Raw genomic sequence first — 12366 nt, 5'->3', positions numbered from 1 at the left:
ATTTTCTCAGGCTTGTCTGACATTTGGCATTACCCCCAAAGGCCTCACACTTAAAGTTCCCATCTCTGGCTGCAACTCCTCTTTCCATCAGTCCCTATACCAGTTCCAAAACGAACAATCCATTGCCCTTACCCACCTAATCCTTCACCTACACATCAACTCAGCCAATGAACACACCCGTCAACTCCTATCCTTAATAAAAGTCCTTAATCTTTCCTCTCCCACATCCACACCGGCTGTTCAGAGCATCCTCCTACAGGCCAACCGTAAATTAGAACAGCATGCCACCCTCCACCTCAAAAAACTATCCAATCTCCTAGTTTCCCACCTCCGGAAAGGCAACTCACTCACCCTTCACAACCTTTCCAGCAAACCTCAACCTCCTCTCATTGCACACAAACCCAGTCTCTCCCATCTACTCAATCTCCCACTTCCAGCTCCACTCCCTCCAAAACCTCAAAATTCCAATCAACACAATCTGGAACCACAACACCCTAATTCAGTAGTTAACCTTTCCTCCAAACCTCTCTCCCAATCCGAAACCTCTGTCCTATCCAAAGGCCTCACCTTCAGCCCCACTCCCAGATTCAACCAAACAGCCCTCGTCAAAGATTTACTGTCCTACACTCGTACTCTCTGCTGGAAATATCACTTTGCCACGAAGAAAAATGATCCTAATCCTACTCCTAATGATCCAACTCCCCAAGTCACCATCCAAATTGAACCCTGCCTGGAACAGTTCCGTCCTCCGTCGCAGCGGGACCCACCTCCTCTTCCTCAAAATCACCCTCTCCAAACCTTCCAGGAATTTCTGACTTCCAGCCTTGCATCTCAATCCTTCTTAAAAAACCTTAATCCTACTCCCAACATCACCACTGCTGAAGCCCAGGCTATCCGTGATCTGAAGGCTGACCGATCCATCGTCATTCTTCCGGCGGACAAGGGTTCCACGACCGTGGTACTTGATCGTCGGGAGTATGTGGCTGAGGGACTGCGTCAGCTTTCAGACAACACCACATACAAAGTTTGCCAAGGTAACCCCATTCCCGATGTCCAGGCGGAGCTTCAAGGAATCCTCAGAACCTTAGGCCCCCTGCAAAACCTTTCACCTGATTCCATCAACCTCCTGACCCCACCGACACCCCGCACCCCTACCTTCTACCTTCTTCCTAAAATCCACAAACCCAATCATCGCGGCCGCCCCATTGTAGCTGGTTACCAAGCCCCCACAGAACGTATCTCTGCCTACGTAGATCAACACCTTCAACCCATTACATGCAGTCTCCCATCCTTCATCAAAGACACCAACCACTTTCTCGAACGCCTGGAATCCTTACCCAATCTGTTACCCCCGGAAACCATCCTTGTAACCATTGATGCCACTTCCTTAAACACAAATATTCCGCACGTCCAGGGCCTCGCTGCGATGGAGCATTTCCTTTCACGCCGATCACCTGCCACCCTACCTAAAACCTCTTTCCTCATCACCCTAGCCAGCTTCATCCTGACCCACAACTTCTTCACTTTTGAAGGCCAGACATACCAACAACTAAAGGGAACAGCCATGGGTACCAGGATGGCCCCCTCGTATGCCAACCTATTCATGGGTCGCTTAGAGGAAGCCTTCTTGGTTACCCAGGCCTGCCAACCCAAAGTTTGGTACAGATTTATTGATGACATCTTCATGATCTGGATTCACAGTGAAGAAGAACTCCAGAATTTCCTCTCCAACCTCAACTCCTTTGGTTCCATCAGATTCACCTGGTCCTACTCCAAATCCCATGCCACTTTCCTTGACGTTGACCTCCACCTATCCAATAGCCAGCTTCACACGTCCGTCCACATCAAACCCACCAACAAGCAACAGTACCTCCATTATGACAGCTGCCACCCATTCCACATCAAACAGTCCCTTCCCTACAGCCTAGGTCTTCGTGGCAAACGAATCTGGTCCAGTCCGGAATCCCTGAACCATTACACCCACAACCTGACAACAGCTTTCGCATCTCGCAACTACCCTCCCGACCTGGTACAGAAGCAAATAACCAGAGCCACCTCCTCATCCCCTCGAACCCAGAATCCCCCACAGAAGAACCACAAAAGTGCCCCACTTGTGACAGGATACTTTCCGGGACTGGACCAGACTCTGAATGTGGCTCTCCAGCAGGGATACGACTTCCTCAAATCCTGCCCTGAAATGAGATCCATCCTTCATGAAATCCTCCCCACTCCACCAAGAGTGTCTTTCCGCTGGCCACCTAACCTGTTAGTTCATCCCTATGAAATCCCCAAACCACCTTCCCTACCCTCTGGCTCCTATCCTTGTAACCGCCCCCGGTGTAAAACCTGTCCCATGCACCCTCCCACCACCACCTACTCCAGTCCTGTAACCCGGAAGGTGTACACGATCAAAGGCAGAGCCACATGTGAAAGCACCCACGTGATTTACCAACTGACCTGCCTACACTGTGATGCATTCTATGTGGGAATGACCAGCAACAAACTGTCCATTCGCATGAATGGACACAGGCAGACAGTGTTTGTTGGTAATGAGGATCACCCTGTGGCTAAACATGCCTTGGTGCACGGCCAGCACATCTTGGCACAGTGTTACACCCTCCGGGTTATCTGGATACTTCCCACCAACACCAACCTATCCGAACTCTGGAGATGGGAACTTGCTCTTCAATATATCCTCTCTTCCCGTTACCCACCAGGCCTCAATCTCCGCTAATTTCAAGTTGCTGCCACTCATACCTCACCTGTCATTCAACATCATCTTTGCCTCTTCACTTCTGCCTCGACTGACATCTCTGCCCAAACTCTTTGTCTTCAAATATGTCTGCATGTGAGATGTCTGCTTGTGTCTGTATATGTGTGGATGGATGTGTGTGTGTGCGCAAGGGTATACCCGTCCTTTTTTCCCCCTAAGGTAAGTCTTTCCGCTCCTGGGATTGGAATGACTCCTTACCCTCTCCCTTAAAACCCACATCCTTTCGTCTTTCCCTCTCCTTCCCTCTTTCCTGATGAGGCAACAGTTTGTTGCGAAAGCTTGAATTTTGTGTGTGTGTGTTTGTGTTTGTTTGTGTGTCTATCGACCTGCCAGCGCTTTCGTTCGGTAAGTCACATCATCTTTGTTTTTAGATATATTTTTCCCATGTGGAATGTTTCCCTATATATATATATATATATATATATATATATATATATATATATATATATATATATAAACCCCAAAAGTACTGGGTACCTGACAGATGTTTTGCATTACAGCTCCCTCATAGTGCGTTAAAGTTTAGTTGACAACCGCACACTAATGGACTTCATTGAACTAACAAATTTAAGATAAAAATATGAAATTTAAGTTAATTTTTCCACAGATTTTTTTTTTCTAATTTGGAAAGTCAGAGAATGCTACCTTTTCTGTCATATTGCCAGACACTACTGATGTCATTATAAATAGAATCTTCCCCGCTACAGCTATCTGTATCATGTAAATGTTTATAAGTAAAAATGTAAAAAAACTGCATTTTTATGAATTATTTACTCGAAAACCCTCATCCAAAAACTTTTCAGAACTACACAAAATATTGTTTGGTTAATATGTTAGTAGTCAGTACAAACACAGTGGGTAATATCTTTGTGTAAAATGTTAAAAATTTTCAAACATTCTGCATATTTTGCATCATTGAATTTTTAGTGTAAAATATGCATGTTAGCAACACTGTTTCCACTGCTCTTATGTTTATAACAAAAGAATGAGAACCTGCACATAAACCATTCTGCATCGAGTTTTGCGCTTGGTTTGAACTTTTTGTTAGAGACAATGTCAGTGAGGAAATACAGTAGTGAAAGAGTGAGGTGTGTGGACTATGAAAAAAGCCAAGAAGGTGGTGTTTAAGAAAAGTTAAAAACCCTTCACAGTTGCTGGAAATCTGTCAGAGGTATTGCAGAAATATCTTGGTCCTCAAGTAATGGTATTAGTGTCATATCCATTGTGCAGGAATCGCTACATTCATTGCAAGAGGAAATTTAGTGACAACCCACCTGAACAATCACCATCATCCAAACATGAAACTGAAGAAGACAGTTGAGATGTTTAAATTCCTTGGTGTGAAGTTATTGATGCATTGAATGTTAGCAGAAATGCTAACTTTATCCTCCCTTAAATGGCCAGGTCAGGTAAGAAGCACAAGGAGAAAACTGTATGTAAAAAGAAAAGTGGAAGAAATTAAAACAAGTTTTACACAAGCAACATCTTCAAAACTTTGCGAAGTGTATAATGCAGATGCACTTGGTGCAGAACGTGAAGATAGTGATACGCGCATGAAATGTGATGTGTGGTTTCAAAACCTAAATACTGCTATCTCAGCAGCACCTTTACTCAGAAGATACAGTTATTGACAATTTCAAAAGCTCATAAAATAAAGAATGAGAAAGGCCTTGGGGCATGCCCAGATTCATGGGCATCCATTGCAAGATGATACATTTACTGTAGCTCTGGAATATTACCTAAGTGATGACAAAGATTGCAGTAGGCACAGTCCCAACTGGGCGGATGTTATCTCTGTTAGTGAAAACGGTGAAAAAGGTAGAAAGATATATGACAAGATCAATAAGAGAAGCATATCTCCTAATGAAAAAGTAGAAACTGAATTTAAAAATTGGTCTCACAAAATTCTTCTCCTTACAACCATAATGGGTAAAATACCAACCAATGAAGGAAGTAACCACATGTATTTACTGCACTAATCCGAAAATTGTCTGTTTCACCATAAGCAGTGTCACAGAAAAGATGTACACAGAGATGGATCGCTTTTGTGTATATGTCAAGAGTTGCAAGATAAATGTTGGTTGTAGGAGTGTGCAATGTGTCCCTGTGCTGAAATAGTGACTGTTGAAGCATTACACCTTTAGGGCACTGACAATAACATAACCTATGCATTGTGTGTGGGGGGGAGGGGGGGGGTGAGGATAGTTGACGAAGAAGATAGTAGAGCCAGAGAACTTCATTACAGGGGTTAGGCATTGGGTCATGAAAGGAATAGCTCACCATCATATCCAGGGGATTCAGAGTCAGGCCATAGCAGAACTAAAATCAGCCAAATCCCAGAATACTGACACGTGTTCATCATTTTGACTTTGCTGAGAACTGGTTTGTAGCTTTGCAGAGCAAAATTGAAAGTTACCACTGGCACACATCAGAGGTATCAATATTCACATGTGTTGCTCACTTCCTTGGAATGTCACACTATTTTGCTATTGTCTGTGATGATCTCATTCATGACAGACACAAGCATGCTATCTGTCAGCATGATAATTGGTGACACATCATCCAGAGGCCATGTATTTCCTAAACAAGTGTATGTGACTGATGGTGCAGCATCTCATTTTAGAAACCACTTTCAGCTTTGTGAGCTTTGTCAACACTGTAGTACAGGAATTAAGAAGAAAAATTGGATAGTTTCAGCAACAGATCATGGAAAAAGTGCATATGATGAGGTAGGAGGTCTCTGTAAACATCTTGCAACAAGATTTAATCTCCAGTGTGAAGCTGTTGTTGCTATACTGGATTTGTAGACACCATATCAACATTAGTAACAAACATGCAACTCTTAATTCTAAATGAAAGTACATTAAGGAAATTCTGTTTAAAAGAGAGAGAGAAGAGTGGTCTGCTATGAAGCACGTGGTAGAAACTCAATGAAGCCACTACTGGATAGCATCCCGGGGTGGCAAATACATTGCAAGAATGGTTCTCCACGAAATGCACCCTGTTAGTGTGTGTGAAATGCAGAGACCGTAGTATTCATTAGAAGACTTTGTAGTGAACCACTTTATTTCTTGTGTGTACGAGGGTTGGAACTTTAATAGTGGCAACTATTTATTTACAGCTCGTAGAAAATATATATGTGTTCCAAAGTTTTACTGACCTTCAAAGTAGTTACCAGCATTGTGTATAACCCGTTGCCAGCAGTGTGGAAGTTGTAGGATACTCTTAGCAATGCCAGTTGTGTTGACAGTTTGAGCGGCGTGGTCTATTGCGTGACGAATCTGAAGCAGTTCTGAAGCGAATGCTGTGAAGTGTTTCCTTCAGTTTAGAAACTGAGTTGAACTCACGAGGGCTTAAGTCACGGGAGTGCAGTAGGTTGTATAGCATTTAGCAGCCCCATCAGTCAAACAAATCAGTAACAGCTTGAACTGTACGTGCTTGAGCATTGTCCTGCAAAATGATAGTCAGGTCCTGCAGAAAGTGTCATCACTTCTGTCTCTAAGCTGGTCGTAGGTTGTATTCCAAAAATGAACCGCATAGAGACAGAAGTGATGACATTTTCTGCAGGACCTGACCATCATTTTGCAGGACAATGCTCAAACACGTACAGTGCAAGCTGTTACTGATTTGTTTGACTGATGGGGCTGCTAAGTGCTATACCACCTACTGCACTCCCGTGACTTAAGCCCTCGTGAGTTCAACTCAATTTCTAAACTGAAGGAAACATTTGACAGCATTCGCTTCAGAACTGCTTCAAATTCGTCAGGCAATAGACCGTGCCACTCAAACTGTCAACACAACTGGCACTGCTAAGAGTATCCTGTGACTTCCACACATCACTGGCAATGGGTTATACACAATTCCAGTGACTACTTTGAAGGTCAGTAAAACTTTGAAACTCGTATCTATTTTGTATGAGCTGTAAATAAATAGCTGCCAATATTAAAGTTTCAACACTCATATGACAATCAGTGGTTGGTGGAACAGATACCAAGTGTCTCTCATGAGCTGCAAGATATAACTGTCTCCTTTATGACGCCTCATGGTCCTGCTAATGCTTTCAAATAGCCTCATCAAAATTGTAGTTCCCATTATCCAAGTACTGCTCTTGTTGGATCATCCTTGTCCATGTGTAAATTCAGCTTGGCTATACAAATTCAATGAGAAGCAGATGAAGAAATAAAAAATAAAATAAATTACTTTTTCCAACAGTGCACTGCTGATTGTTACATTGTAGGCAATTTTAAATCATGGAAAGTCATGAGGTGAGGTAAAATCATGACAGAAGACATTAAAATTTGTGAATAATATCATAAAAAGAAAAATGGGTATAAATATTTTATATCACATTTTTGTTACAAAATGCTAAGGAACAAAATTATGAATTGTTTTACCACTCACTTATAATGTTGTAATGTAATTATTTTGATGCAGAAATACCAGTTTTGCGTGACATTTACTTAAAATCAGAGATAAATTTAAATATGTAAGTGTTCATGATTTTTTGACTGTGAGAGTAGAGCTACGTCTACCTAAAAAATTTCTCACATTTTGTACAGACAAAATTTCTGATTGTTCATTCCCTAAGTACAATACTCAACTAACGTACCATGGAATTTTAGGACATTTAGGATGGGTGATTTGGAGAAAATAATTTCTAAATAACCAAAAATTTCAGATTCTTTCACCTTTATGCACAAATATTTTGACAGTTTAAGAATTTCATGCATTAATTTCATAGCTGACAGTTAGCAGTCCTTCCACTTCATCATTTATCAAGTCAGTTAACATCCTATGACTATACATATTTTCAAAATATAATTTTGAAATTCACAAAAGTTAAAAATTAGATAGGCATGTAACAAATCAGCAGAAAATCAAAATATTGTAGTTTCGGAGAGGTATCATGTGGAACTTCAACATAAATTTTTTTCCGCAAACTTTGAAATTTGATCTTGACTTGTACGATTTGAGATGAAATTCCCCAGGCAATCAAAATGTAACTATTTTACAAGGAAGTCATGTGCCAAGATCCATAATGCATGACAGTAACATCTTGTCATTCTCCTGAGTTCAACATCTCACATATCACTCATCATTGGGGGATGCAGAATCAGTTTTTCCAGGTGGACTAAGGGGAGGATATGAAGACATACATAAAATATAGTGGCATGTTTATGGTCCTGGTGTCAGTTTTACGATCAGACTGGGGCTAGTGCAAGGGCCACAGCAGCATCTTCATGGCTCAGGAGCCAGCAGCGGGTAGTATTGATGTGTGCAGCGATAAAGAGGAATATTACTTTTATAATATAAGTTATCTGCAGAAAACTGATTTTATATCAAAGAACATTGTTCAATAAAGACCAGCTGAATGAAGGCATGAAGTTGTTAAGACACTGACTTCATATTCAGGAGGATGGAGTTTGCTCTGTCTGGTCATCCCGATTTAGGTTTTTTTCTAAATAATTTCAGGCAAATGTTGGTAAGGCCACAGCTGACCAACTGTCCTATCCCCACCCAAAAAAGCATACTTACAGTATTATGAAACAGATAGATTGCTACTCCTCATATAGCAGAAATGGTGAGTGGCAGACAGGCCAAACAAAAAAACTACTAAACATGTAAGCTTTCGGCCGGAAACTTACATATTTAATAGTCTTTTTGTTGTGCCTGTCTGCAGCTCAACATTTCCACTATATGGTGAGTAGCAATCTATCCTTTTCATAATATTGTCATTATTCCATCCAGGATTTTCCACTGTTTAAAAGCATACATACATATTCTGTGTGTATTTATTTTCATTGTATTATGATGAGAAGTCCTACGGCACTGTAAGACAATGCATGGATCGATGGATGACTGAATAAACAAACGAACAAATAAATTAACAGAAAATTGGTGACCACAGATCATGACATCAAATCACTGCTACTACAGATGTGAATAGAGATGTGAATATATAATGCTTGTCTTAGCAGATTTAGTTGTAAAATTTGCTGGGCTTACACATTTAAGAAGAACTGTAATGTGTGACTTCATGTTCATGTTCTTATTGATATAAACACCTACGAATTTAGAATATTCTACCTCATTAATTGGTTTACCACCACACATTGTTTCTAATGGTACGGTCAGGCATTGTGCAGCCCCAAACTTAACATATTGGTTTTATTTAAATTCAGAGACAGCCTGTTTGCAGAGAACCAGTTTTTAATTTTCATGTAAATATTATTTAGATTTTCTGTGTTTGATTATAGTACCAGCATCCACAACAAAGAGATCTATTCATGTTTCTTGGATATATGATGGAAGATAACTGGTATATATCAAGAACAAGTGCAGATCCAGTATCGACCTGTAGTATCCAGAAGAATGCTGTTTCATTGTATATAATCTCTGTTTCATAATGCAACACTCTACATTCTTTTAGGTAGGATGCAAAACAGTTACAAGCAAGATCTCTGATAGGTCCATTCCATGTCACACCAACTTACCCCACCATTTTAGATATTACTAAAATTTGGTATACTCATAGTGGGTTTAAGAAAAATATCAAATTTCATTTTTTAAATCTCAAACCATTTTTGATCTATTGCTACGTGAAATTTTCAAAAACTGGCCAAAAAAGCATAAATGGACTTCTTTAAAAATCGCTCCAGGCGCTGTCCTAACTGATCCGGACAATTGGAAAAGAAGTCATTCTGCAGTATTTTTTATACTCCTTCCAGTGATATACAACACAACATAGGTTCTAATTAAGATTTTTTTCAAAATACAACCGGCAACTTTGATTCAATTTTTTCCAGGAAGTACACAAGTTAAAATTTTCAAAATATTTCCATAAATATTTAGTACTGTTATAAGTCACATGGTAAAATATAATAATGTGATGATGGTGGGTTCATCATTAAACAAAATTATTTCTGACTCTTGTTTTTCACTAATAGCTATATTTTGACTAAATCTACCTTTAACGAATAAGAATTTAATTTAAATATACAGAACGGTAACTAAAAAATTAAAAATATCAAAATATCATCATCTTAAAACAAAGCTTATCAGCATATTCTATAATTAAACTGAGTTGATTGCTTACTTTAATTTTATAAAATTCAGACTAATAACCTACTAACTGGTAAAACAAATATATTGAACAATGGACCAGTAACTACAAACCTAAATAAGGTATGAAAAACGTGTAAGTATTTATGTGCTGGTAATACTTCTTGTGCACGAGGCTTGGGCCAGAACTATTAAATACACAAAAATTAAAGACATGATGCTTGTTTTTGAATAACAGATATCTATATATAGCTACATGTAAGACAATATGTACTAACATTAATTTTTAAACAACTATCAATAAGAAACTTTCCGGCAGAACATCCACAACTGACACCCAAAGGGCATCCACAAGTGTAAGACAGGAGAATGATGCAGCTAGTCCACATGGATAAAGAGAAGTTATTTTCACTTCACCAAGTTCTTAATTTTTTTCTAAAATGTACCAAGCCACTAGTTTCTGTCATACACTGTGGTGACATAACCTGCTATGTCTTGTAACTTCAATTTATCCAGTGATGTAGTCACCTCTGTCTCCCAATCCTGCACATTGTGTAAAAAGCGTTTTACTAATAATTTTGATGTAGTGTTGGGGATGAATGCATGAAATTGCTGTGCTCTTTTGATTGCCCATGATTCTTCATCCTGGCTGTTTAAGAACATTTCTGAAGCAGCGTAATCTTCTTGAGTGCAACACGCAAAATTTATTTTTGGTATGTTATCTACTGCCCACTCAAATAGATCTCAAGAGGTTTGGATCTGGTCGTGACACGGCCTTTGCAAACTTGCACAAACTGTCAATCTCTTAAAGGAATCCCCTACTCCATAGCAAGGCCATTTTCTATGTGCTGTTGTTGAAAAGCGCCACTTGACTTTTATTTTGAAGTCTTTCCTTATGAAAGCAAAGGTCCAGAAAGTTTTTCTTAGATTTGTATTGACCAGAAAACTGTCTGAAAAACAGTAAATATTTTTTGGGAAGCTTTCAAAATTTACTTGTTTGATACAAAATTAGCTTCTTTTGAAATGTGTAAACAGAAGCTGTATTGTGCTCTAGGCAATCGGAGGAGGACTTTAGTGATTAATGCCCCGCCGACAACAAGGTCATTAGAGACAGAGCACAAGCTCGGATTAGAGAAGAATGGGGAAGGAAATAGCGGACGTCCTTCCAAAGGAACTATCCTGGCATTTGCCTGAAGCGATTTGTGGAAATCACAGAAAACCTAACCAGGATGGCCGAAACCGGGTTTGAACCATCACGCTCTTGAATGCGATCTAGACAATCAGAAACAATGACAAAGCTCTCATGCCCAATTTTGCCTCCCTGTTTGTAATATATAACAAAAAGATGTATAGTAATCTGCTGGATTGTCCAGTGATAACTCTGAGCTTCATGCTGTAGAACTACACTATAATTTTCTGAAAAATCACATATAACAACAAATTCTGAGGCACTTAGATTTTCTTTTGTGGAGTTAAGGAATGCTCTTTGTTGTTTGGCAAAGAACTCATTCGATTACTACAGAATAAATTTATAAATTCTTCGGAACTTATCTGTACGATTTCCAGATTACAGTAGTCATCTGACTCCCACTGGTGGAAATGAACTTGTCCAATAAAGTTTTTATCAAGAGTGTTTTGTAAAAATTACGTATTACAGTTTCTCCTGGGCAATATTCACTTTTTCCCCATTTTGCAATCGACTAATTATGGGTTTGCAAAGCATTTTTTAGCACAAGTAATTGTTTAAGTTGCCATTTGTTACTGTCTTCAGTTTAGTGTTTCCTATCATAAATTTTATATTTTGGTGAGCTGTGCATACACAAGCAGAGTGCGTGCCACTATGTCCAGCGAATACATAATGTTTTAGTGTAAAAACAGCAAATTTAGAGGAACCTATTTTTATGTTAGGAAATTCGTGTTTGAAACATTTGTAAGCTTCTTTAAGGTTATCCAAAATAAGTCTTTTTCATATTTTTGTTTTATTTCCATTTTTATTTCCATTTTGTTCTGTAACAGTTGGGCAATCTTGAATACCTGGCACTGCTCAGCACTTCATTGTTTTCACAAAATGAATGTACAATTCTGACAGTTTCTACTGGTAAATATTTCCCTGGTTTTTCGTTTTGACCTTCCACAGTGTCTTTTTCTTTCAAAATTTTTTTGAACTGTCAAATAATGTAATTAGGAGCACTAAATTTGCTCATTATGTTCCTGATACTCCACTTTTCTGGTAAATTTCTAATACTAATTAGAGATTTTTTCCTGCTTGTAGAATTAAATAAGTTCGTTCTGAGAATTTGGAACAGATGTGTCAAGATTGATATCATTATCAGACAATGAATTTTCACCAGCAACAGAAAGTTTATGTTCACTGATGAGGAGTTTTTTTCCACTTTTAATTTAACATAGTGCTTACATATTATTTTTATCTTATCAAATGGGGACTCTCATAATTCTTGAAGTAATGTGTTAAGTGTTGAAACGAACATTGAAGTTGTAGTGAAGTCTGGGTCTTTGACTGCGATGATTAC

General features: G+C 39.1%; 1 protein-coding gene across 1 annotated transcript in view; it reads right to left on the bottom strand.

Annotated features, from left to right (window-relative positions):
* The window catches only part of LOC126253253 (ATP-dependent DNA helicase 2 subunit 1), a 130026-nt gene that overhangs the window by 109857 nt on the left and 7803 nt on the right, over positions 1–12366 (bottom strand). The window lies entirely within an intron of this gene.

Source organism: Schistocerca nitens, chromosome 4 (genome assembly GCF_023898315.1).
Source record: "Schistocerca nitens isolate TAMUIC-IGC-003100 chromosome 4, iqSchNite1.1, whole genome shotgun sequence".
In the NCBI taxonomy this organism is placed as follows: Eukaryota; Metazoa; Arthropoda; class Insecta; order Orthoptera; family Acrididae; genus Schistocerca; species Schistocerca nitens.
The sequence above is the reverse complement of the archived record's forward strand: the minus strand, read 5'-3'. Positions and strand labels throughout refer to the sequence as shown.